Below are 22,750 nucleotides of genomic sequence, written 5' to 3' on the forward strand. Positions count from 1 at the left end.
GAGCTAGCTGTAAAGATAAGCAGTCGTCACAATGCAATGTCAATTTTAATAAATGTTTTCACTCTTTAAAATAACCACAGACTCGGGAAGTTTTGAAAACTTTTATCTAATCATCATCATCATCATATGTCATGAGCATAAGGTTCACACAGATAAGACTGTCTATAACTAGAATTAGAAATAGTGTATAGCTATGAATAAGGCAGAGAATACTAATCATTTAGAAGTCGAAAATAAAGGGAAGGAGAAAATAAGGAACATGCTATTTTAGAACAACAGACTTTCACAATTTCACTAAAGGCGGGTAAAGAAAGGGAACATGCTAAATCAAAGTAGACTTTCGAAATTCACTAACGGTTCAAAGGAAATGAAACTTATGCAATTTGATTTATCCAGATGTGCTTATTCTCTATAGGGAGGGTAAGAATGGAACATAAACTATAAAATAACGATTAAAATAACGATTTAGCATTTGACTAAAGGTAGGTCAAAAAGTGGAGCATGCTAATAGGCAAATAATGCATGGAAATATAATTCATAAAAGGACAGGGGAGAAAAAGGAACATATGCAATTATACTTTGCAATTATTCGAGAGTTAGCAATGGAAATATAGATAAGAAATTCACCCACACTGACTTTATATTTACCAGGATAGAGTAAAGACCAACCCTGGCCACGGGTCAGTTGGAAAAGACGGGAAAGGACCCTCAAGGACTTAGGTGCCAGTAGGCGAGCAGGTACAGCTCATGGACAGTCAGGACAGGATAACCCCAGAATTTGGATCAGGACCGGGTTCACCAAAGGGTACTACCAACACCCGCAGCTTCGGTTGCAACGCCAGCGCTACTCCCTCTCTGCAAGGAATCTGCCAATAACCCCGATTGGGTTCTCGAACCTCCCAGCAAAGTGCTTCGCCAGCACTTTAAGTCTGCGTAAACCCCAAATGGATTTCTCGAACCTCCCAAAAGAGTGCTTCGCAGTTCTCTGAGTTCAGTCACCTATAGAGTGCATTGGGTCAGTGGCAGGTAAGCTATTTGGACAAGTCAGACAATTTCTCTAGCTAAACCTACGCTAGTTATACTGTTTTTTCGGGTCATTGTACCACCCCCCAAAGTGTAAGGATCCCCAATTTTGATTGGACAAAGGAGGAGGTTAGGTCCTCACACCACCTAAAATGTAGACTATCTCAGGCTTAATATTCAATCTTCATACCCACCCCCTAGTTTCTAGCTTCCCATGACATATGATTCTCACATAACAATGGTGAATACATTAATTAGGTACATTTGTAGCAATTTCAGTACAGTTCAGCTTCTTCAGCTAGGTTTGAGTTCAGGTTCCCAGGAGCATCTTGGCTGTGGCTGCCAGCTGGCTGGGTTCCACTGCTGCATGGTTTTCTTTTCCCCCATCACGTGACTGGTACCATACGAATTCTCAAGATGGAGTAGCAAGCACCTCCCAGGCCCAAAGAATACGATACATGAAAAGCAAGCGAAAACAATTTAGAAATACAGAACAAGTGATTACTCTGTATACCATGAATGGCTATACTATATCCCTTACTTTATAATACCTATAGCATTAGGGTAAGTGCAGAACAAACAGCTTTGCGAAAGCGGCAATGCAAGCACAGAGCATGTGAGAACACAAAGCGGCCATGTCAGCTGTATTGCGCATGAGCAAACACTTTCCCACCAGAACTGCGAGTAGGTCACGTCACATGGGTATGACCGACGCATGCGCAGTCTGTATTCCTGTGTAGCAGCAACCATTTTAATGGCAAGCGTATTAGGTTTAGTAAACACATAGTCAAGTGTCACTGGGACACCACCGTGTAGTGTAAAAAAATGTGCAATATTAGTAACACAAACATGTTGATTTAGTCTATTAACATTATTTGAGGTTCTTGATACAAGCAAGTCGCTTAACGTGCGAATCCTTGCTCCATCAATCCCCTCTTTGATGATATTTACTATCATCACTATTAATGGAACCAGATGCCAACTTTTCACATTTCACCCATTTCAATGTCTTCAAACTTTCTATTCAATTTCTTTTCTGCATCTTTATTAGGATGAGAATTTTTCATCTTTTTGTAAATGTTGTTATTCAAATCTTCTAGTTCGAGTTCTTCAACATTTCATTTCACTCCTCTCTTATTCACAGCATACTTCTTTTGGTGTTTTCGACATTTACAGCAAATTATCATGATGAGAACAAACAATCCTATTCCCGCTATTGGCATCAGTATTTTACTCACAAGACTTCTACCTAGGTTAGAAAACCAACTACCTACAGAGGAGAGACCATCAGTTAGTCTCTTCCAGGCACTATCAACCTCCAGTGGTCTGAGCTCTCTTTCCAAATTAGTAATGTTTCTCACATATTCTTAATTCCAACACTTTTATGTGGAATATAGGTGCAACAATGTTGCGCTTCCAACATTCTACAGACTCCGCCCTCTTTTGCCAATATAGTGTCAAGAGCAAGTCGATTTTGTAAAACCATAGATCTGATCGCAACCATTTCGGTATTGACCATCAGGAAACCTCCAGCAGTGTCAGTTGATAATAGATCTACTACTGTAGACAATCTGCAAATTCTGTGTGTATTCAGAGCCACTCCCACTGTAGGTATCATTGCACTAAATATATCACCTATTATTTCTCCTACACTTTCTCTTTTACTACGCATTAATCCATTAGTGTTTTCAGTGCTTCCAGTGACATTCCCCATATGGTATATCTTTGGAAATACAATACCAAAATAACAGCTTACGTACCAATGGTCGGGCAATTTGAAGTAAGCCTTGTTCCCACATATATATTAAATTCCAGGAAACACAGGCTCTGACCCATCTTTGAAACCCCAACCTCCAATTACCATGTAATTGTGTTCGCATTCACTGGAACCAATGACTATGTTATTATAATAACTAGTCTTTTCTCTGTGAAGACAAAGTTTCCCTTTCTTTTCGAAATCCAGCAACAATGCAGCATTAGCTCCACCATTTGAGGTGCTTTCTATATTTTCAGCCCACTTGGGAATTTTCTGATTCTTGTCCTTTGCTTTCTTTTGGAAACTCTCTCTTCTTTTCTCTACCATATTTAGAAACATTTTTTCTTGTTCGTGTAATGTACAGGTCAAGTTATTTCTGTGTGCGTCATCTATACTTATTTTACCTATAGTTAGAAAATGTTCTCCCATGTATTTTGCTACATCTCTAGTAGTATGTACAGGATTCAGATTTCTTCGCACAGGAAGTTCAGAAAATATCACATCTACGTTTGAGTAATAATACTGTAACAGTCTTCTTTTATAGAATGAACTAGCTAAAATACTACAGGAAATTCTATAAGTTAGTGGCAAGTGATGGTAGGTCACACCCTCAGCTACTGACGTAGGTAGCTTCATACAGACGTAACAGCCTTCTATCTCCATTGCTTCTACGTAGTCTACTAACAAGTTTGCAAATACGTTTACATTAATTTTGTTCTTGATTCTATGATAATGTAGTCCTTCCTCATCTAGTGTATCTAAGACCATTCTGGTTTGTTTAAGACTAACTGCTCTCTCTAGTGTATCTACTCTTTGTGGTGTGTCTTCTGTTTGTAGTTCTTCTGTGTCATCTGTCACTGGTTTAGTAGGGTACAAATTAGTATCTTTACTCATCATGTAAGGAATAGTTATTGTTAGTCCTATCCATAATATCAGTACTAATGCTATACTACACAAACATACTTTGCAGCATGTTTTACAATGATTTCGCATTGGTCTTCCACTCTCAGTGGAATCAGACATTTTGGCTCAAAAGAAGCTTCAACCCCTCTTTGTAACTTTACACAGGTTGCTTACACAGGGCATCTTTCAGGTGGGTTTCACTTCTTCGTCAGTCTTGTCAGCAATCAATTCTTTATCACTTTCGTCACTTATTTCAAGATTTTCAAAGTCTTCCAAGACCAGATAAGTCCATTCAGGACTCTGAGACGTATTGTTTAGTCTTTTTATTTGGGCACTTCTTCTTTTAGGCTTTGTTCCAGGCTGGTCAGGTTTATTGTAGTCCTGATTTTCTTGCTCAAGTTCTTCGTCGATAGTTTTTAGTCTCAGTCTCAGTCTTTTGACAAATCTCGGTACTTAATCTCTTTTCTTGAATCTTTTACCTGGCACTGTGCTTTGGCCCTCTTCAAAGGCTCTTTTATTTTCACTCAGTTGTGGCACATCTACTTCAGTGTCTTCTTCCCTCTCTGTCTGACTAGTTCCAGGTCTTATTTCAGTTTCTTCTGCCTGGGTTCTAAACTGGCCTTGTTCAGGTATATGCTGGATTGGGCTTTGTTTTGTTTCAATTTCTTCTTCCTGAACACATTTATCTATTTCTATCTGATCCTGTTCAAGCACTTCGAACTTTTGATTTTCTTCCGCTTGAACTTCTGCTCTAATCTCTATCTGTCCCTTTTCAGGCTCAGGAGTTTTTGGCGGTTTGTCGATAACCTGCTCTGTCCCTACCTGGCCTTCCTCATCATCAGATTTGATTTGGATTTCGATGATCTGATTATCTTCTTCTATTCCTGTCTCGTCCTCACTATCCCACTCTCTATCTAAGTAGGTTTGTCTTCTTGTTCTTATTGGATAGAGAGTCAGGTTGATTACTGGGACCCAATCATCTAGACTGGAGCTCGGTTGTTCTTCTTCAGCTACTTAAGGACCAACTTCAGGAGACCCCTTAGCTTCACAACCTTCAGCCGCAGTTTCTTCTTCTTTTGTCACTTTCTTCGTATGGCTGGCATGGATCCACCGTTGCACACCTACACACTTCACCGCTGTTGTGGTAACAAGAATCACCTGTCTTCTTTTTCCTCACTTCGGTGCAAGGCAACTCTTCCGAGTGTGTTTCTTAATTACAACCCAATCCCCAGGGTTCAAGTCATGGGGTGGAGTGGCTGGTCTGGCAACGGCGTCTTCTCCAATCTGGTGAGAGATAAAACACACTTAGTCACTCAATTGCTTGCAGTACTCTTGCACCAAATCATCAGATATGTTTATCAGTTTGTGTCCTGACATCCATGCTTGCCGCATTGCTCTTCCCATTAGTATCTCATGGGGACTCAAGCCTATCTTCCGGTCTGGAATACTTCTAAGTCCCATCAGGACAAGGGGCAAAGCGTCTGACCATTCCATTTGAGTCGAGTCACACATTTTTCCCAATCTTGACTTGATAGTGCCATTCAGTTGTTTCACCACTCCAGAAGCCTCTGGGCGATATGCACAGTGTAGTTTTTGCGTAATTTTGAATGCTTCACAGATTTGTCCTATTATTTTGCTTTGAAAATGCCCACCTCTGTCTGATTCAATTGTGACTGGAAAACCGTACCTAGGTATCAGTTCCCTCAGTAACAATTTGGCTACAGTGATGCTATCATTTCTGCGTGCAGGATAAGCTTCTACCCATTTTGAAAATAGGCAGACAATGACAAGGACGTACTTCATTCCTCGACAGGGGGGTAACTGAATAAAGTCAATTTGTAATCTTATGAAAGGACCTTCTGCTTTTCCAATTGTACCTGGTAAAACTACTGTTTTCTTTCCAGGATTAAATTGCTGACATATTAAGCACCTCTGGCAGAGTGCCTCTGCTATGGTTCTGAATTTCGAACTGAACCATGTCTGTCTAAAGACACGGATCATTGCATCTCTTCCTAAATGGGTATCTCCATGTATCAATCTAGCCATAGGAGCAAGCAAGCAGTCTGGCAACACAGGCATATCATCAAGGTAAAAAATGACACCATCCTCTTTCCTTCTCCGACAACCAAATTTTCTCCACCATTCCTTTTCTTTTGGTTCTGCTGCATCCTGCAAATCTCTCAGTTCTTCCCATGTTTTTATTTCTTCAAACACCATAAGTTGGCAGCTGTTTCCGCCTACCCCCATCTTTGTATTGATTGTAATTTTGTATTTGGCACAATGTTGGGCCGGTTGGTCAGCATATCGATTACCTGCTGTCACTTTGTCATCGCCAGATTTGTGAGCAGCACTCTTGACCACTGCCTATGCTTTTGGTAACTGGATTGCTTCCAGTAATTCTTGCACAAAATTTCCATTTCTGATAGGAGTACCTGAAGAAGTCAGGAACTCTCTTTGCAGCCACAATTGGCCAAAGTCATGCACAACCCCATACCCATACTGGCTATCAGTGTATATGGTTAATGTATATGGTTATTTTCATGTTCCTCCCCACTTTACAGACTTTTGCCAATGCAACCAATTCGGCTACTTGTGCAGACTTGACTCCATACAAATAGGATGCTACCACTGGACCTCCTAAAGTGCATACCGCATAAGCAGCACTTAAGCCTCCATCCTCATGTCTCAGGCATGAGCCATCTACTACTCTTATGTCAGGGCGTGGTTTTGTGCTGAACTCAGTCAGGTCTAGGCAGTCATGCTCAACTTCTCCCTTCACTCCTGCTGTGAGTGAGTTTGGTAGGAGAGTAGCTGGATTCAAGATATTACATCAGGCAATGGTTACATTTCCTGCACCTACAAGAATTCTCTCATACTTAGTCAGCCGACTAGGTGTGAGGTACTGAGTTTTGGTTCTGGTCAACAAAATTACAACTGCATGTGGAACATACACAGTTACAGGATGTCCCATAATGATAGATTCACTTTGTTCAAGACTCATGAAAGTTGCAGCTACTGGTTTCAGACATCCAGGTAACCCAGCAGCCACTGGATCTAAAGTAGAGGAAAAATACGCTACAGGTCGTCTGGTTAAACCATGACTTTGGGTCAGGATTGAAAGTGCACAATTGTCCCGTGTGTCACAAAACAGTGCAAACTCTTTTGAGTAATCAGGCATACCTAATGCGGGAGCTGTACACAGACATTCTCGTAATTTCATAAAAGCTGCCAGGTTTTCATCATTCCACTCCACTGGGTCTTTTGCTCCTTTCTTTGTCAATTTTATCAATGGTCTTGCTAGGACTGCAAATCCCACAATCCACTGCCCACAGTATCCTTCAACTCCAAGAAACATTCTGATTTCTTTCTGGGTATTGGGCAGATGCATGTTTCGAATTATCCTAATTCTTTCTGTGGTAACTTTCCTGAAACCTTTCTCTATCTGGTGCCCCAGATATTTCACTGAAGAGGTACAGAACTGTAGTTTGTCTGGTGACACTTTATGTCCCCCTTCACCTAAATGGTTCAGTAAGGCAATGGTGTCAACGACACAGTCTTTCCTGCTTTTAGACGCCACCAAGAGGTCGTCTATGTATTGCACCAGGGCTGGTTCTCTAGGCAATACCAAGGATTCAAGGCATTTTTTCAGAATTTGATTGAAAATCGAAGGACTCTTTGTGTACCCCTGAGGGACACGATTCCAGACGTAAACATGACTGTTGAATTCAAATGAGAAAAGACATTTTCTGTCTGGATGCAATGGAATTGAAAAGAATGCATGGCATAGGTCGATGACAGTGAACCATCCAGCATTCCAGGGTATTTGGTACAAGATCACTGCAGGGTTCGGTACAATAGGACAGCAAGGAACAAAGATTTTATTTACCTTGCGCAGGTCCTGCACTACCCTGTACTTACCACTCGGTTTCTTTATTCCAATTATGGGTGAATTACAAGGACTGCTCAATACCTCCTGTGTGATGTCTGCTTCCAACAACCTTTTTATTTCAATAGCAACCCCTGCTTTCACTTCTGCACTCATTTTATACTGTTTAGTATTCGGGTAAACTGCATCTTCTTTTATGGAAATTTTAATTGGGTCAATATTTGCCATTAATCCTACATCTTTCCCAGTGAAATCCCACACTTCTGGTTTCACTGTCTGTTGGAGCTCGTCAGGTAAGTCTTGTATTGTCAGTCTTTTAATTTCTGAGTCAGGTCTTATCAGCATTAATTTGTAAATTCCGTCTTTATCTAGGGTCTGAATTTCAACGCCATTTGGTGTGCAAAAGATGGTGCAGTTCATTTTACAGAGCAAATCTCGTCCTAGTTGGTTCACAGGACTTGATTCGCAAACAAGGAATCTATGCATTTCTTTGAAATTCCCTATTTTAATTTCCATGGGTTCTGTAACTGGGGTACTAATTAATTTATTAGAAACGCCCACTACTTGGATCGCTTCTCCCGAGAGGGGTAGGTTTGGAACGTCTGCTGTTCTCACAGTAGAACGGGTGGCACCAGTGTCCAACAGAAAGGTGACGTCATTTCCTTCACCCTTTCCTTCAATGTATGGCCCTCACTGGTCCACCGGCAAGGAGGCGCCAAGCACGCACTCCTCGTCCTCCCCCCTCAGGCACCGTCAGAAAGGTTCGTCACAGAGGAATGTATCATTTAACAGAAATTGCGAAGTTGCTGCATTTCTATCCTCCCTTCCTTCCCAAACCTCTGCTTCCTCACCCTGTTGTGCTTTTCTCCTATAGTTTGGCCTAGGTGCACAAGGCAACTGAGGAGTGTGGCTCAATGGTTAGAGTGGCAGACCCTGATGCAGAGTTCTGGTCTGGGACCAGGGTTCAATTCCCGCCTCGGCGGGTCTTGGGCTCAATTTCCTCCGACCTGACAATTCTCGCCTCGTGCCTATTCTAATCATGGGCCCCACGCTGCAACTCTGGGCAATAGCTTGCTTAACCTCCACACCGGCCCCAACAGCGCTAGGCTGCCTGGCTTCACCCTGGGGGTGCCCAGGAGTGGACACTTCACAGGGAAAGCCAGGAAGGGTTCCACAGCGGTATGAGTAATAGCGCCAGGAAACCGCTTGGTGACAGTGCGCTCTACAAATACCTTGACATTTACATTTATAACTGATTCTGTTTTACCTGTTGCTGTGTCTTCCATGGTCCCTCAATCTGCGCCTGTGGATTTAAATCATTAATTTGCACATTATCATTCTGCACAGCCTTACACTCGTCCCTCCAGTGCCCCATCTTTCCGCACCCATGGCAGGGGAACTTTTTCCTGGCCTCCTCTCGACTCATTTTTAGCCTTGTTTTTCCTCCACTCCCAGGGTTCTGATTCTGAGTAATTGTCATTTTGCTTAACTGCTGTTCTTGGTGCTCTGCTAATTTTACTTGTGCCCACGTGACTTTTTCTTTTAATTCCTTTTTCTTATTTTCTTGCTCATCTTCGCAGTATTTCGCATTTTTAAGGACTTCATCAATTGGTTAACTTGCCAACAGATTTTATTGTCTTTAATCCCCTGTGAGATTTCAGGTCTTAATCCTAACGCAAATCAATAAATGAAGTGGGTCATGTCCTTCATCTCAATATTATCCAACCCACTGTATGTCTTGAACACCTGCAACAGTCGTTCACAGTACGAATGCACAGTTTCATCTCGATTCTGGTTAGTTCTATCTATTCTTGTGCAATCAGTTTCTTTTGCAGGCACCTTTCCTTTCATGTACAGCATTACCTGGTTGTACTTCCTCATTACCTCCCCTGAGGGAGCTCCTGTCATTGGGTCTCTGGCGTATTCTTCACTTGGCCAATCAACAGCAATTTTACATTCTGTCCACAAATCTACGGGAACTACAATGTCAAAGAACCCATCTAGATCTTTCAGGAGGCATTTTTGAACTTTAACAAATCTCTCAACTTGTCTCTACCACTCTACAGGTTTCTCTCGTACTTTTGGGAAATCATTTGTAAATGACACAATATCTTGTCTGGACCATGGAACATGTACATATCCTCCACCTGGCACTTCTCTCATAGGATATAAATTTTCTGCCTTGTCAGCTTCTTTTAAGACATATTCAGAAGTCGTTTGTTTGGACCTACCATCTTCTTTTTTCTTTGCCCACCTGGCTTTCCATTTTTCTAAGTCTCCCCATTTCCGTAACAGGTTCAGTAATTCTCTTATCTGCACCTGTTTCCCGGATACGTTCATGTTTTCTAAATCCTTGTCAGAAAATTCTGCTCTGTAGGGCTTTTGCAACACTTTAGATCTGCTAACGTCTATTCCCATGCTAGCTGCGGTGTCCATTAATTTTTCATGGAACACTCTGGTGTTTCGGGTAATACTTTTGCAAATGAATAGTAATTCTTCCTCACTAAGGGTGTTCAGCCTGTCCAATCCCACTCTCCCAGCCATTAATTCTTCCAATTCTATTCTTAATTTGTAAATATCTAATGGTTTTGGCTGAGGATTTATTTTCTCTAGTTCTCTGGTCCATCGATCTATTTCTTCAGGAGTCACTACTGTGGCACTTTTAGTACCAGACGAGGACTCAATCTGGTCTTCTCTTGAACTAAAATGAGGGTTCTTTCTCTGTGAACTGCCTTCTGGTTCCCTTATGGGTAAATCCATCAGGGAATTTACAGTTTCGCATTCACTTGCCTGGTCATCAACTATCAACTGGGCACTTTTCTTGGCTGCACTACAGATGGAGTTACAACTGGAGTTTTTTGACTAACCTGTTTATCCCCATACAGAGGAACAACTGGGCCAATAGTTACTGGAATTGTTAGAGCTTCAGGACTTGTATTTAACTGGGAAATCTTCTGGATAAGTTCAGTTCTCCGTTTAATGTAAGCCTCTCTCTGTCGATCCTGTAATACCTTTTCCATGGTGGTTTCATGTATTGTCTGTGGGATCAAGGGAGGGTAAAGATTCGGTGCACTTGGATTTGTCATACTTGGTCCCTCATCATAATTTGGTTTCAGGAATGGATTTCTCGTATTCAGTGACCTGGTTCCTCATTATAAGGTGGTGGATTATTCATTAATAAATCCTCCAGGTATTTATCCTCAGAATCACCAGCAGTCATTAAATGTCTAGTTTTCTCAGTCCTTTTACCTCCCACAGGCTCCTCTACGGTTAATACTGGGTACAGTCCTTCTACCATCATGTTCTGTCTCCATTCTTTCATTCTTTTCTCTCGGGTCTCTTTCTTTGCTTTCGGATAAAATGTTGCTAACCCTTTGTCAAGTCTGGGTCTGTCTCGCTCAAAAGCCTCTTTTTTCCATTCTTCTAATGCCTCATATTGCGTTAGTCTGGGTCTGGGATGTAAATCATTCATTCAAGTCCTCAAATTAAACAAAATCCTACCATTAAAGGTACCTTCTAAGGAAAATGCTAAAATTCCGTCATCTTTAGTGTATTCCACCCAATTTTCCAACCATACGCAAGCATGGTAGCCTCTATAAAACATCATAAATGATGCGGGGGTATTAGGTGGTGGATTGACTTGTCTGTCTTAAAATAATTCTTTACTCTGTCTACCAGAGTCATTTTTCTCTTGCTTCCCTACATAGCGTTTAGTCTACGGCCTTTCCACTGATCTCTCACAAAACCTTGATATCTTGGATCAGGTCGAGTATCGGGATGAGTCGGAAAACACATATATTTCTCAAAGACTTAGATTGTGTGAAAATACGTACTTCTGTTTACTATATTCTCCCAATGCTAGCGCGTCTTTCAATTTTCGACTACCAATCAACACTGTGGTTGCAAATAATTTCGACCAATAGGTGCGCGGCCTTTCCGTGAGACAAGTTCTCACGCTCCTGCGCTCACCCCTCCTTTACAATACCAGCTCCGTTACAAACTCGCTGTTTCGACCAATACCAGCACGGCACAGAGTGACGTCAGCGCAGCTCCGCGACTGACTCCCTCCTTCACAAGGTAATGGAAACTCAATTTCTTTTCTTAAAGTGCAAGTGCTTTATTTAGTTTACAACGTAAAACATTCGCCACTGTACTCGAGTGTCTATAAAGGAAAGATTTGTTTCACTGCAAGTAAACCTCTTCTGTCTACTTTTCATATACTGCGGATAGATCACTTCTGCCTATCCTTCACACAAGCATTAGAGAACCTGCTACTTCCTCGACTCATCCACTTTTTTTCGGGATATATACTGAGTCTAAAGTTTCACTAGTGTACCCTTCTGCTACCACTCAAGCTCCGACGAACCTACTACTCCTCCCGTGTGACCCTTTCTAGGTTATATCACGATAGAAGTTTTGTTAGTGAACTCGTTGCTACCATTCATTCAATTATTCAACAGAAAACCCTAATTAGCGCTTCCAGTTCTGCCTAACCATGCACTAATTTTCCTCGAGCCACTGACCTCACTGCGAGGTGGATTCTCCTCACCACCCGCTATTCTGCCCCCGGGGATTTCAGACAACATATAACATTTACTAACGAGTTGTGTTAATACATAGATCAATATAACAGCATTTCACCAAAAATATTTCACAAAAAAAAACATTTCATAACATTTCAAGGTAATTTTACATTTGATTGATCAATACTTTCAGCAGCAACAAAATTTTAGCAGCAATTAACCTATCTACCTATCTTAACTAGTCCTTAACCATCATTCTGCTACCAGATAATTACTGATAGAGCGCGCAGGTCACCCGGCTATTTTATTACCAAATATGCACACTTGGGCCCATAATTGTATTTACCTCATTTGTTTAATCGGGTAACCTACACTCTACTACCAGTAACCCTGTTCCTTTCTATTTATTTCCAATGTACCTGACTTACCAATCCTTGTCACAGGTACCTAAAATCACAATGGATCAAGGAGCTAGCTGTAAAGATAAGCAGTCATCACAATGCAATGTCAATTTTAATAAATGTTTGCACTCTTTAAAATAACCACAGACTCGGGAAGGTTTGAAAACCTTTATCTAATCATCATTATCATCATATGTCATGAGCATAAGGTTCACACAGATAAGCCTGTCTATAACTAGAATTAGAAATAGTGTATAGCTATGAATAAGGCAGAAAATACTTATCATTTAGAAGTCGAAAATAAAGGGAAGGAGAAAATAAGGAACATGCTATTTTAGATCAACAGACTTTCACAATTTCACTAAAGGCGGGTAAAGAAAGGGAACATGCTAAATTAAAGTAGACTTTCGAAATTCACTAACGGTTCAAAGGAAATGAAATTTATGCAATTTGATTTATCCAGATGGGCTTATTCTCTGTAGGGAGGGTAAGAATGGAACATAAACTATAAAATAACGATTTAGCATTTGACTAAAGGTAGGTCAAAAAGTGGAGCATGCTAATAGGCAAATAATGCATGGAAATCTCATTTATAAAAGGACAGGGGAGAAAAAGGAACATATGCAATTATACTTTGCAATTATTCAAGAGTTAGCAATGGAAATATAGATAAGAAATTCACCCACACTGACTTTATATTTACCCAATATAGAGTGAAGACCAACCCTGGCCACGGGTCAATTGGAAAAGACGGGAAAGGACCCTCAAGGACTTAGGTGCCAGTAGGTGAGCAGGTATAGCTCATGGACAGTCAGGACAGGATAACCCCAGAATTTGGATCAGGGCCGCGTTCACCAAAGGGTACGACCAACACCCGCAGCTTCGGTTGCAACGCCTACGCTACTCCCTCTCTGCAAGGAAACTGCCAATAACCCCGATTGGGTTCTCGAACCTCCCAGCAAAGTGCTTCGCCAGCACTTTAAGTCTGCGTAAACCCCGAATGGGTTTCTCGAACCTCCCAACAGAGTGTTTCGCAGCTCTCTGAGTTCAGTCACCTATAGAGTGCGTTGGGTCAGTGACAGGTCAGCTATTCGGACAAGTCGGACAATTTCTCTAGCTAAACCTACTCTAGTTATACTGTTTTTCGGGTCAGTGTACCACCCCTCAATGTTGCAAGTGTAAGGATCCCTAATTTTGATTGGACAAAGGAGGAGGTTAGGTCATCACACCACCTAAAATGTAGACTTTCTCAGGCTTAATATTCAATCTTCGTACCCACCCCCTAGTTTCTAGCTTCCCATGACATGATTCTCTCATAACAATGATGAATACATTAATCAGGTACATTTGTAGCAATTTCAGGATAGTTCAGCTTCTTCCACTAGGTTGGAGTTCAGGTTCCCAGGAGCATCTTGGCTGTGGCTGCCAGCTGGCTGGGTTCTACTGCTGCATGGTTTTCTTTTCCCCCATCACGTGACTGGTACCATACGAGTTCTCAAGATGGAGTAGCAAGCACCTCCCAGGCCCAAAGAATACGATACATGAAAAGCAAGCGAAAACAATTTAGAAATACAGAACAAGTGATTACTCTGTATACTATGAATGGCTATACTATATCCCTTACTTTATAATACCTATAGCATTAGGGTAAGTGCAGAACAAACATCTTTGCGAAAGCCGCAGAGCATGTGAGAACACAAAGAGGCCATGTCAGCTCTATTGCGCATGAGCAAACACTTTCCCACCAGAACTGCGAGTAGGTCACACCACATGGGTATGACCGATGCATGCGCAGTCTATATTCCCGCGTAGCAGCGACCATTTTAATGGCAAGCGTATTAGGTTTAGTAAACACATAGGCAAGCGTCACTGGGACACCCCCGTATAGTGTAAAAAAAATGTGCAATATTAGTAACACAAACTTGTTGATTTAGTCTATAAACATTATTTGAGGTTCTTGATACAAGCAAGTCGCTTAACGTGCGAATACTTGCTCCATCACTTCCATCTGAAGATCAAGGCCCTCTAAAACAACTTTAGCGAACCAGCACCGGACACTACCCCCCTACTCACTGCCACTGATAAGACAACCATCACATCCTGGGACCCCTCAACTGTCAAACTCATCACCATGACCATAAGGAAAACTCTCTAAGGAGCCCCAACGGACCCCTGCCCACCGCACATCTTCCACAGGGCCGCCGCTGTCATCGCACCAGAACTAGGACAGACGATCAACACCTCCCTGAAGGACTGGGTTTTTCTAAGACCCAGCGGTGCCAGGGATAACACCTAAAACCTTCGTGGGTAACCTGTTCCGGTGTACAAATGACAGAGACACAGGACTCTTCCTTCGGCGTCAAAGATTCGAGGTTTATTTACTGCAGGGAACACAGAAGTCACAGGAAGTACAGCATGTGTAGGTTCGAGGAGTCTGATTCGAATTGTATCTGTGGATCGCTCCTTTTATACAGTTTTTTGTCATAGAACAACATGGCAAACAAAAGGTTACAACCCAGTTCCCACAGTAAATTTCATAGGGGGTCGCTTTCATGTATTCAGAGTCCGGAACATAATTACAGCAGCATTGCCGGTTCCCAACTGTAAAAGTACATCTTCCCACCATTAGTGCATTCCATTCGGCTGTAAACGAATTTAAGGAAGAGTCAGAAACAGGTGCAGAGGAAGACAAAGATAGTCAACAGAACGAAAAGGGTGTAAAAGGGGTGGTACCAGGAAACACGAGTTGCAGGCATCAAAGGGGACGTGCCTAATGAATGCACAACTAAGACAATAGACCGGCACGGCAAGATGAGCCTCGAGCGGGGCCATCTGCCTTACAATGTCATCCCCCTCATCATAAAGACACCTTCAAAGGAAATGTGTCTTCCGCAAGAGTTTGGGAATCCCAGGGTCGCGAAGCGGACAGCGTCCGTTTGCTGGGTACTTGAGGGCAAGAAACAAAATGGATGCCGTATCTAAGATGGAACCCATGGGTTCAGATGGAGAAACCCACGAAACAGACGAATGGTTTAGGCTAGTACAGCGAAAACGCGTACACCCACTAAACTCGTCATTTGCGGTTCGTAGATACCAGACTCGACCATATTCGTGCGAGTCGAAAACACCACTTAGATTTGTTACGGAACCTCAGACGCTCCTTTTGCCCTCATGTAGGCAAGCACTAGTCGGAATCATAGTCGATCTCGATATTCATCAGACCATCCAGATGCTGCTGCAACATAACTCTATCCATCAGAGTTCCTTTGGTAACAGGCGGCTGTCTCATACACGTTGTAGCACAGAGGCCACATAAGGCAGGACCACACTGCACACAAAGGCAACACGTGAACAGGAATGCTACAACAACCCCAATGATCATCAGAATCTTCCAACCCAGGTCGACATTAGGCCCCAAAACCACCCAAGTAGCGTCCAATCCCCTACGTCCACGTGTATGGACTCAGAGATTTTATGCAACTTCGAGATGGCTTGATAGACAGTCGGAGCGTTGTCTGGAATGAAAATACAACAGCTCGAATGGATCACCTTACATACTCCACCCCGATCTGCTAGGACCACGTCTAAGACCATACGGTTTTGTAACGTCATAAGCCTATCCGCCTGAAGCTCTGCTGTAATGTTGCCAAGGGCACTGGCAGTGATATTAGCAGTCGATTCCACCACTCGAGTCAACTGTCTCAGGTTCCTACTATTAACCATATTCCCCCAAAACGGAAAGAAACTCTTGAAAAAGTCTCCTGCCTCTTGACCGGCAGTGCCCTCTTTGCTAATCACGCCCCTCACAACTCTAGTCTTGTGGTAATCTGCGGCAACGGTAAACGTCGGTGGCAACAAGTTTGCAATATAACAGGTGCCAGCGAAGTCCAGGGGCAACCATGTATATGCACGGTCGTAGCAGACAAAGTACGTACCCTTGGCAGTCAGGAGAACAGGGGAAGAGAGCATTGGTAAGACATACGTCTCAGAGCAAGCACTCTCTCCAAGGTGAGCTCTCGGGCTTCGGCCACGGCCTTTCAAGCAGAAGTTACCAAGGTGGGGTACGACCCATATTGGAGACGAACTTCTAAGCTGTCTATCGCCTACGAGCGCACTATACTCAACCTCACTCAGATCCCTATAAGCTCGCACCTCTTCCTCTGGGATGAGCGAAGGCTCATAGATATCCCTATCTAAATCAGCAATCGCTATTACCAAAGACTTATGGTACGGGCCGGGACCAAAGTGTGGAGGACATGGCTCTCGATTGGGGTAGGAATCTAGTGCACTTCGAAACATTGTTTGAAATGCTCGAGCTGAACCCTGGGAACTATAAGGAAGGACCAAGTACGGAATTCCCTTATCGGTGGTATGTTGCATTAACCCACACACCCAACAATTGGTAGTGTTCACCACTAACTGATGCTGATGAAGGAGCTGAACGAAGGAATTGTTCATGAATTCCGCACGTCTAACCTGCTCGTGTTGGGGTAAGATGTGGAAGGAATGGGGAGAAACAGTGGAGGTAGGTTTAGGTTCAGAAGTAGGGGTAGGTGAGGCAGTAGGCAACAATGACTGTATCATATAATACACCCCACCCACCAATAACGAGGAAACAGTTAAAAACAGAAGGAACACCTGAAACATGAAGCATTTTGTACGAGCAATTTGTTGGAGCTTGAATCTTTGGGCCTGAGCTTTCTCCAAATCCAACAGCTTCGAGAAAGCCATCCTCTAAAACCGTCCGCAACGTTTTTGACGCACTTCGTTCTGTGTAGCAGTAGTCAATCCCCAGGAGTTCCCAGGAACCGACGGTCTCCGACCTAGTGTCAAGACCTACTAACCAGAAGGAAGTACCCGCGCGGCCCTACGGTCCACCCGGATGTAAGGTATTTTTAATTTACAAATATATACAAAGTCTCCTAGCTGTGGAAGCAAAAACACATATGTGGAAAAAAACTCAATATTACGAAAATTACAATTATACAAGTGTGTTCAGACTGAATGGTGGCAATGGGGTAACGTGGATGTCAAAGGGAGGAAGCAAAAATTTTTATTAATCTTTAATATTGGATCGCAGAAAATATCGGCTTCTCCCAGGACGTGTCTGTTCGTCAAACAACGGATCCGATGATGGGACAGAGTTCTGCTGATCAGTCAATTGTTCAGATCTTGAGTTTTGCGATGACAAATGTTCAACAATGTCGTTCTGCTGCACTGAGGGCTCTCCGACAGGCTGAGCGTCGCTAAAAGGGACGAAGGTCGGCACCGTTTCTGTTTCAGATGAGGCAATGCCCTTCCTCACCCACGAGTCTGCTGGTAAAGGTATAGGTACCTTTTTAGTATGGGTGGCGTGCACCCAATTTTTGCGTCCTTCCAAACGAACAGCAGTCCTCGTGGCAAGGAGCACTTGGTAGGGTCCAGTGAAACGGGGCTCAAGGTTGCGCTTCCGTCCAAAGTTTCGTGTCACCACCCAGTCTCCAGGCTGGAGCTGGTGGCCTGGACCCTCCGTCTGCGTCGGCAGTGCTTCAAAGACCCTTTTGGTGAATTAACCTCAGTTTAGCAGTCAGATCATGAAGATAGTCGATCAACATTGGATACTCAAGATCAGAAAACACACTCGGTCTAGGGACCCCCCAAACATTTGCAGGACGGCCGAACACTATTTCATAGGGGCTGAGCCCTACTCGGGAGTGTACAGTCGCCCTTGTTGACAGAAGGGCTAGAGGCAAAGCGTCAGGCCACGAGAGACAAGTCGTAGCCTGAATCTTCGCTAACTTTAATTTAAGGGTGCCATTATACCCTTCAATCAAACCTGCTGACTGGGGATGATTGGCGCTGTGGAATTTCTGTGGAATTCCAAGGCCCTTACACACACTCTTCATCACACTCCCCACAAACTCACTTCCGTTATCAGACCATACAATCCGTGGCATTCCATACCGAGGAAAATATTCCTTCAGTACGATTTTCGCAGTGGACAGAGCAGTATTGTCTTTGAGAGGATAGGCTTCTATCCATCGGGAGAATGCGCAAACCACAACTAAAACGTATTTCAGGTTATTGCATCGCTCCATATGGATGAAGTCTAGCTGAATCACCTCAAAGGGACATGAAGGGGGAGCAAAATGGCCAGCAGGTGTAGGGGTTCCCTTACCAGGGTTGTACATCATACATATCATGCAATTCTTAACCAATCTCTCAGCACATTTAGTAATACCGTCATTCTTCCATACGGGGGACAACAACTTGCAGATACCTTTCGCACTAATATGTGCTAAACCGTGTGCCATCGTCACAACAGCTAGCACATATGCATCCGGCAACATCCATCTCTTATGCTCCGACAGATCGATCCAGCAGCCATTCGCATCCAACTTTCCCGTACTCTCTTTCCACTTCGTCCTTTCGGTCTTGGTGGCCTCATTCTGAATCGCTTTCACGCTCTCTATGGTGTCTTCACACATACCCGTTTCTGTAGGCCACCTTAACGAACTCGTCACATACATTCTAGTGCTAAGATTCCGGGCAGTCTCCTTAGCAGTCTCATCCGCAAACGCATTACCACGACCAACATCATCCGTCACCTTACTGTGCGCACTACATTTAACAATCGCCACCTGCTTGGGCAATGTAAGTGCGTCCAAAAGATCGTTCACAAGTTGTCCATGCTGAATCTTCGTGCCATGCGACGTCATAAAACCTCTCTCTCTCCACAATCGTCCAAAACTATGCGCAACACATACTGGCTGTCAGTAAACACATTCACCTGTTTCCCTTTCGACAACACACATGCTCTAGTCAAAGCAATCAGCTCTGCCGCCTGAGCAGAATTCTGATTCAACCTCGCAGTTTCCACAACCGTACTCAATGTTACCACAGCATACGCAGTCGTTACATCACCATTCGGCAACTTAAAACACGACCCATCCACATACAGAGTCCCATCGTGATCTTCCAAAGGAGTGTTTTTCAGGTCCACACGACCTTTTGTTTCCTCCTCCGTTCGTAAGTAGCAGTCATGAGGTGCTACTTCATCTGATTCCATACGAATTGGCAACAAAGTCGCCGGGTTCAGGACATTACAACGTTTTATTTGGATATGACTTGCCAAAAGCGTCAACTCGTACCCAGACAACCTTGCACTCGTCAGGTGTTGGGTCTTCGTACGATTCAAGAGAGTGTCAACTGCATGCGGAACCATCACCGTAAGCATATTATCCATGACCAATCCTGCTGATTGTCGGATGGACACCGCAGCTGCCGCTGTTGCTCTCAAGCAACTCGGCAATGCTCTAGCTACCGGGTCCAAGGTCGAGGAAAAATATGCACATGGACGCTGCTTACCACCGAACTGTTGCGTCAAAACACTCAACGCACAACCTTCTCTCTCGTGAACGTATAGTGTAAACGGCTTACTGTAGTCAGGGGTACCTAACACAGGAGCCGAACACAACGCGTCACGTAATTCAGAAAAACTTTTCTGACATTCTTCCGTCCATGGCAGAGGAGTTGGAACATCCTTGCATGTAAGAGCCACCAATGGTTTCGCTAGCAATGAAAAATTTGGAATCCATTGCCTGCAGTATGACGTGATACCTAAAAAGGCACGCACATCTCTCTGAGTTGTTGGCACAGTCATTCGAGCAATCGCTGCAATTCTCTCTGGGGTCAACCTTCTTCCCTCCTTTGACAATAAGTGACCTAGATAGGTTACTTCTTGGCAACAATATTGCAGTTTAGAAGGTGACACCTTGTGATGCAGGTCACAGAGATGCTGTAACATAGACACCGTAGCAGTTTTGCAAATGTCCTGAGTGTCTGCAGCCACCAATAGGTCATCGACGTATTGGATCAAGGCCGCACCGGCCGGCAACACAAACGCATCAAGTTGGCCTTTCAAGGCTTGACTGTATATCGATGGGCTCTCACAGTAGCCCTGAGGAGCACGTTTAAACCTAAAGCTGCGGCCACCAAGAGAGAAACCGAAGAGGTCTCTACTCTCCTCAGCAATCGGAATGCTGAAGAACGCATTCTTCAGATCGATCACTGAGAACCAAGATGCAGAAGCTGGAATCAGAGTCAGTAGAGCCGTAATGTCAGGCACCACAGGGAACTGAGGAATCACAATTTTATTCACTTCCCGTAAATCGATAACAAAAGGAGGCTTTGATGGATCAGTACGCTTCAAAATGGGCAGCACAGGACTATTGCACACGTTTCCCCGAGTCTCCTCAATGACGTCTTTCCCAATCAAATCGTAGATGATCGCTAACAACGCTCGCTCACCATCAAGGGAGATACGATACTGGGGAATACGTGGCAAACGCACATTAGATTTCAAGTGAACAACATAAGGGGAGATATCAAGCAGTCCCACGTCATTGGGACCTGTTGCCCACAAAGATGCAGGAAGAGAACTCAATTCCGGTGGAAGGTTATCGAGAGACAAGTACATTGGAGAGATAACTTTCTCACCCAAAGTAAGCTTTACTCCCGAAGGAGAACAATACAAAGTCGCATACAGACTTTTTAGCAAATCCAGGCCCAAAAGATTTTCACCACAACCAGTAGTTAAAATCAGAGGAGCTTTCAGCTCACGAGGCCCAATTGTAAGGGGCAAAGGGCGCGAAACTGGATTGCTAACAGGGGCGCCAGAGAATCCAACGGAAACATTTGTTAAGCCAGACAAAGGTGCGCCAGGGAGTTTCGAATGCATGATGGAACTTTTCGCCGCACCAGTGTCCAACAGAAAAGGCTCAACGACGCCGGAGGTGGCAACTGCGACGTAAGGCCCTCTCTGATCAACCGGAACTGATACTACTCCCTCTCCTTGTCTATGGCTGTCCTAGTAATTACCGTCGTCAGTGCCCTGATCAGCGTAATAATCGTCTACGTTGTACTGCGCAGATCTTCCTTGCGACGATCCACGCTGATCGAAACAATTATTAGAATCTGAAGAATTATCAGAACGATCATTTTGAGCACCACGGCCTCTACCACGTGATGCTTGTTGTGGACCACTACGACCTCCTCTAGATGAACTACCACTATTGCGATCACGCAAAACTGGACAGTCGAATTTCAAATGACCCTCACCGCTGCAATAGGCGCACTGATTGTACCCCAACGAAGATCTCTGCGAAGAGGAGTCATTTCGTGATTGCGACCTACTCGACTGGGACTGCGATCGATTCCGCTGTTGCGAATCATTCTGATTCGAACGTGGAGGATACGCTTGTTGCAACAACACTTTAGTTTTGAGCTCCTTCGTCTTTTTATCGGCACGGTCATTCTCCTCTTTCTCCCTATTTTCATAATACTGTGCCGTAGCCAATATCTGAGCAGAAGTAGAAACAGCCCACGCACTCTCAGAATTTCTTAGTTTGTTGCTCAAGTCCGGCAACAGATTAGATACAAATTTGTCCACGAACAACCTCTGACCTCCCTCGGTACCCATATCCTGACCACTATGATCGATGAATGCCTCCTCAAATCTCGTAAAGAAATCAGAGACACTCTCGTCCTTCTTTTGTTTGCAAGCGGACAACTTGTCCCAATTCACCTTCATAGCTGGCATAAGCGTTTTCATAAGGGTAATAATTCTCTGGGGCAAAGCCGTAATTAACTGTTCGGGCTTAGCCCCACCAATTTGCCGTGTATCCGCTGCTATAAGAGCAGCCCAATCACCACCTAGCTCAGGTACATGGTTTTCCTGACGAATTTTTGCCCAAACCGGTTGCGGAACTACGTTACCGAACAACATGTCAATGTCGGCGAGATTCATCACCGTCGCATCCACTAGCTGAGACAATTCTTTATAGTACCCTGCAGGATTTTTGCGAGGGTCAGGCAAAGATTGCTTTACCTGCAAAACTTCCGATCGTTTCCACGGAAGATGTATCCATACTCTCTGGAAGAATGGTAGTATTGGAGGATTAGCACCGGGGTTACCAGGCATCCACACTGGTGGAACTTCGCGCATGGGATACTGACCAGGTGCTTCTAGCGGTCCCTCAATGTCTTCTACAAACAATGCCCGAGGCATTATAGAAGGACGAAAAGACAACAACTGCTCGACAGCACGTCGAACATTGGTGCCTACTAACATTGCGCTCGCAAACTGAAGCTGAAGATTAGTCAAAGCAGTCAATACATCGTCAGATGCATCAGCCGATATTTGGTCACGTAAAAGCTTGCACATTTCTTCAAACACGAACCTTTGTGTCGGTACGTTGAATTGACAAAACGTATCAAG

This window comes from Lissotriton vulgaris, chromosome 3_1 (genome assembly GCF_964263255.1).
Source record: "Lissotriton vulgaris chromosome 3_1, aLisVul1.2, whole genome shotgun sequence".
Taxonomy (NCBI): domain Eukaryota; kingdom Metazoa; phylum Chordata; class Amphibia; order Caudata; family Salamandridae; genus Lissotriton; species Lissotriton vulgaris.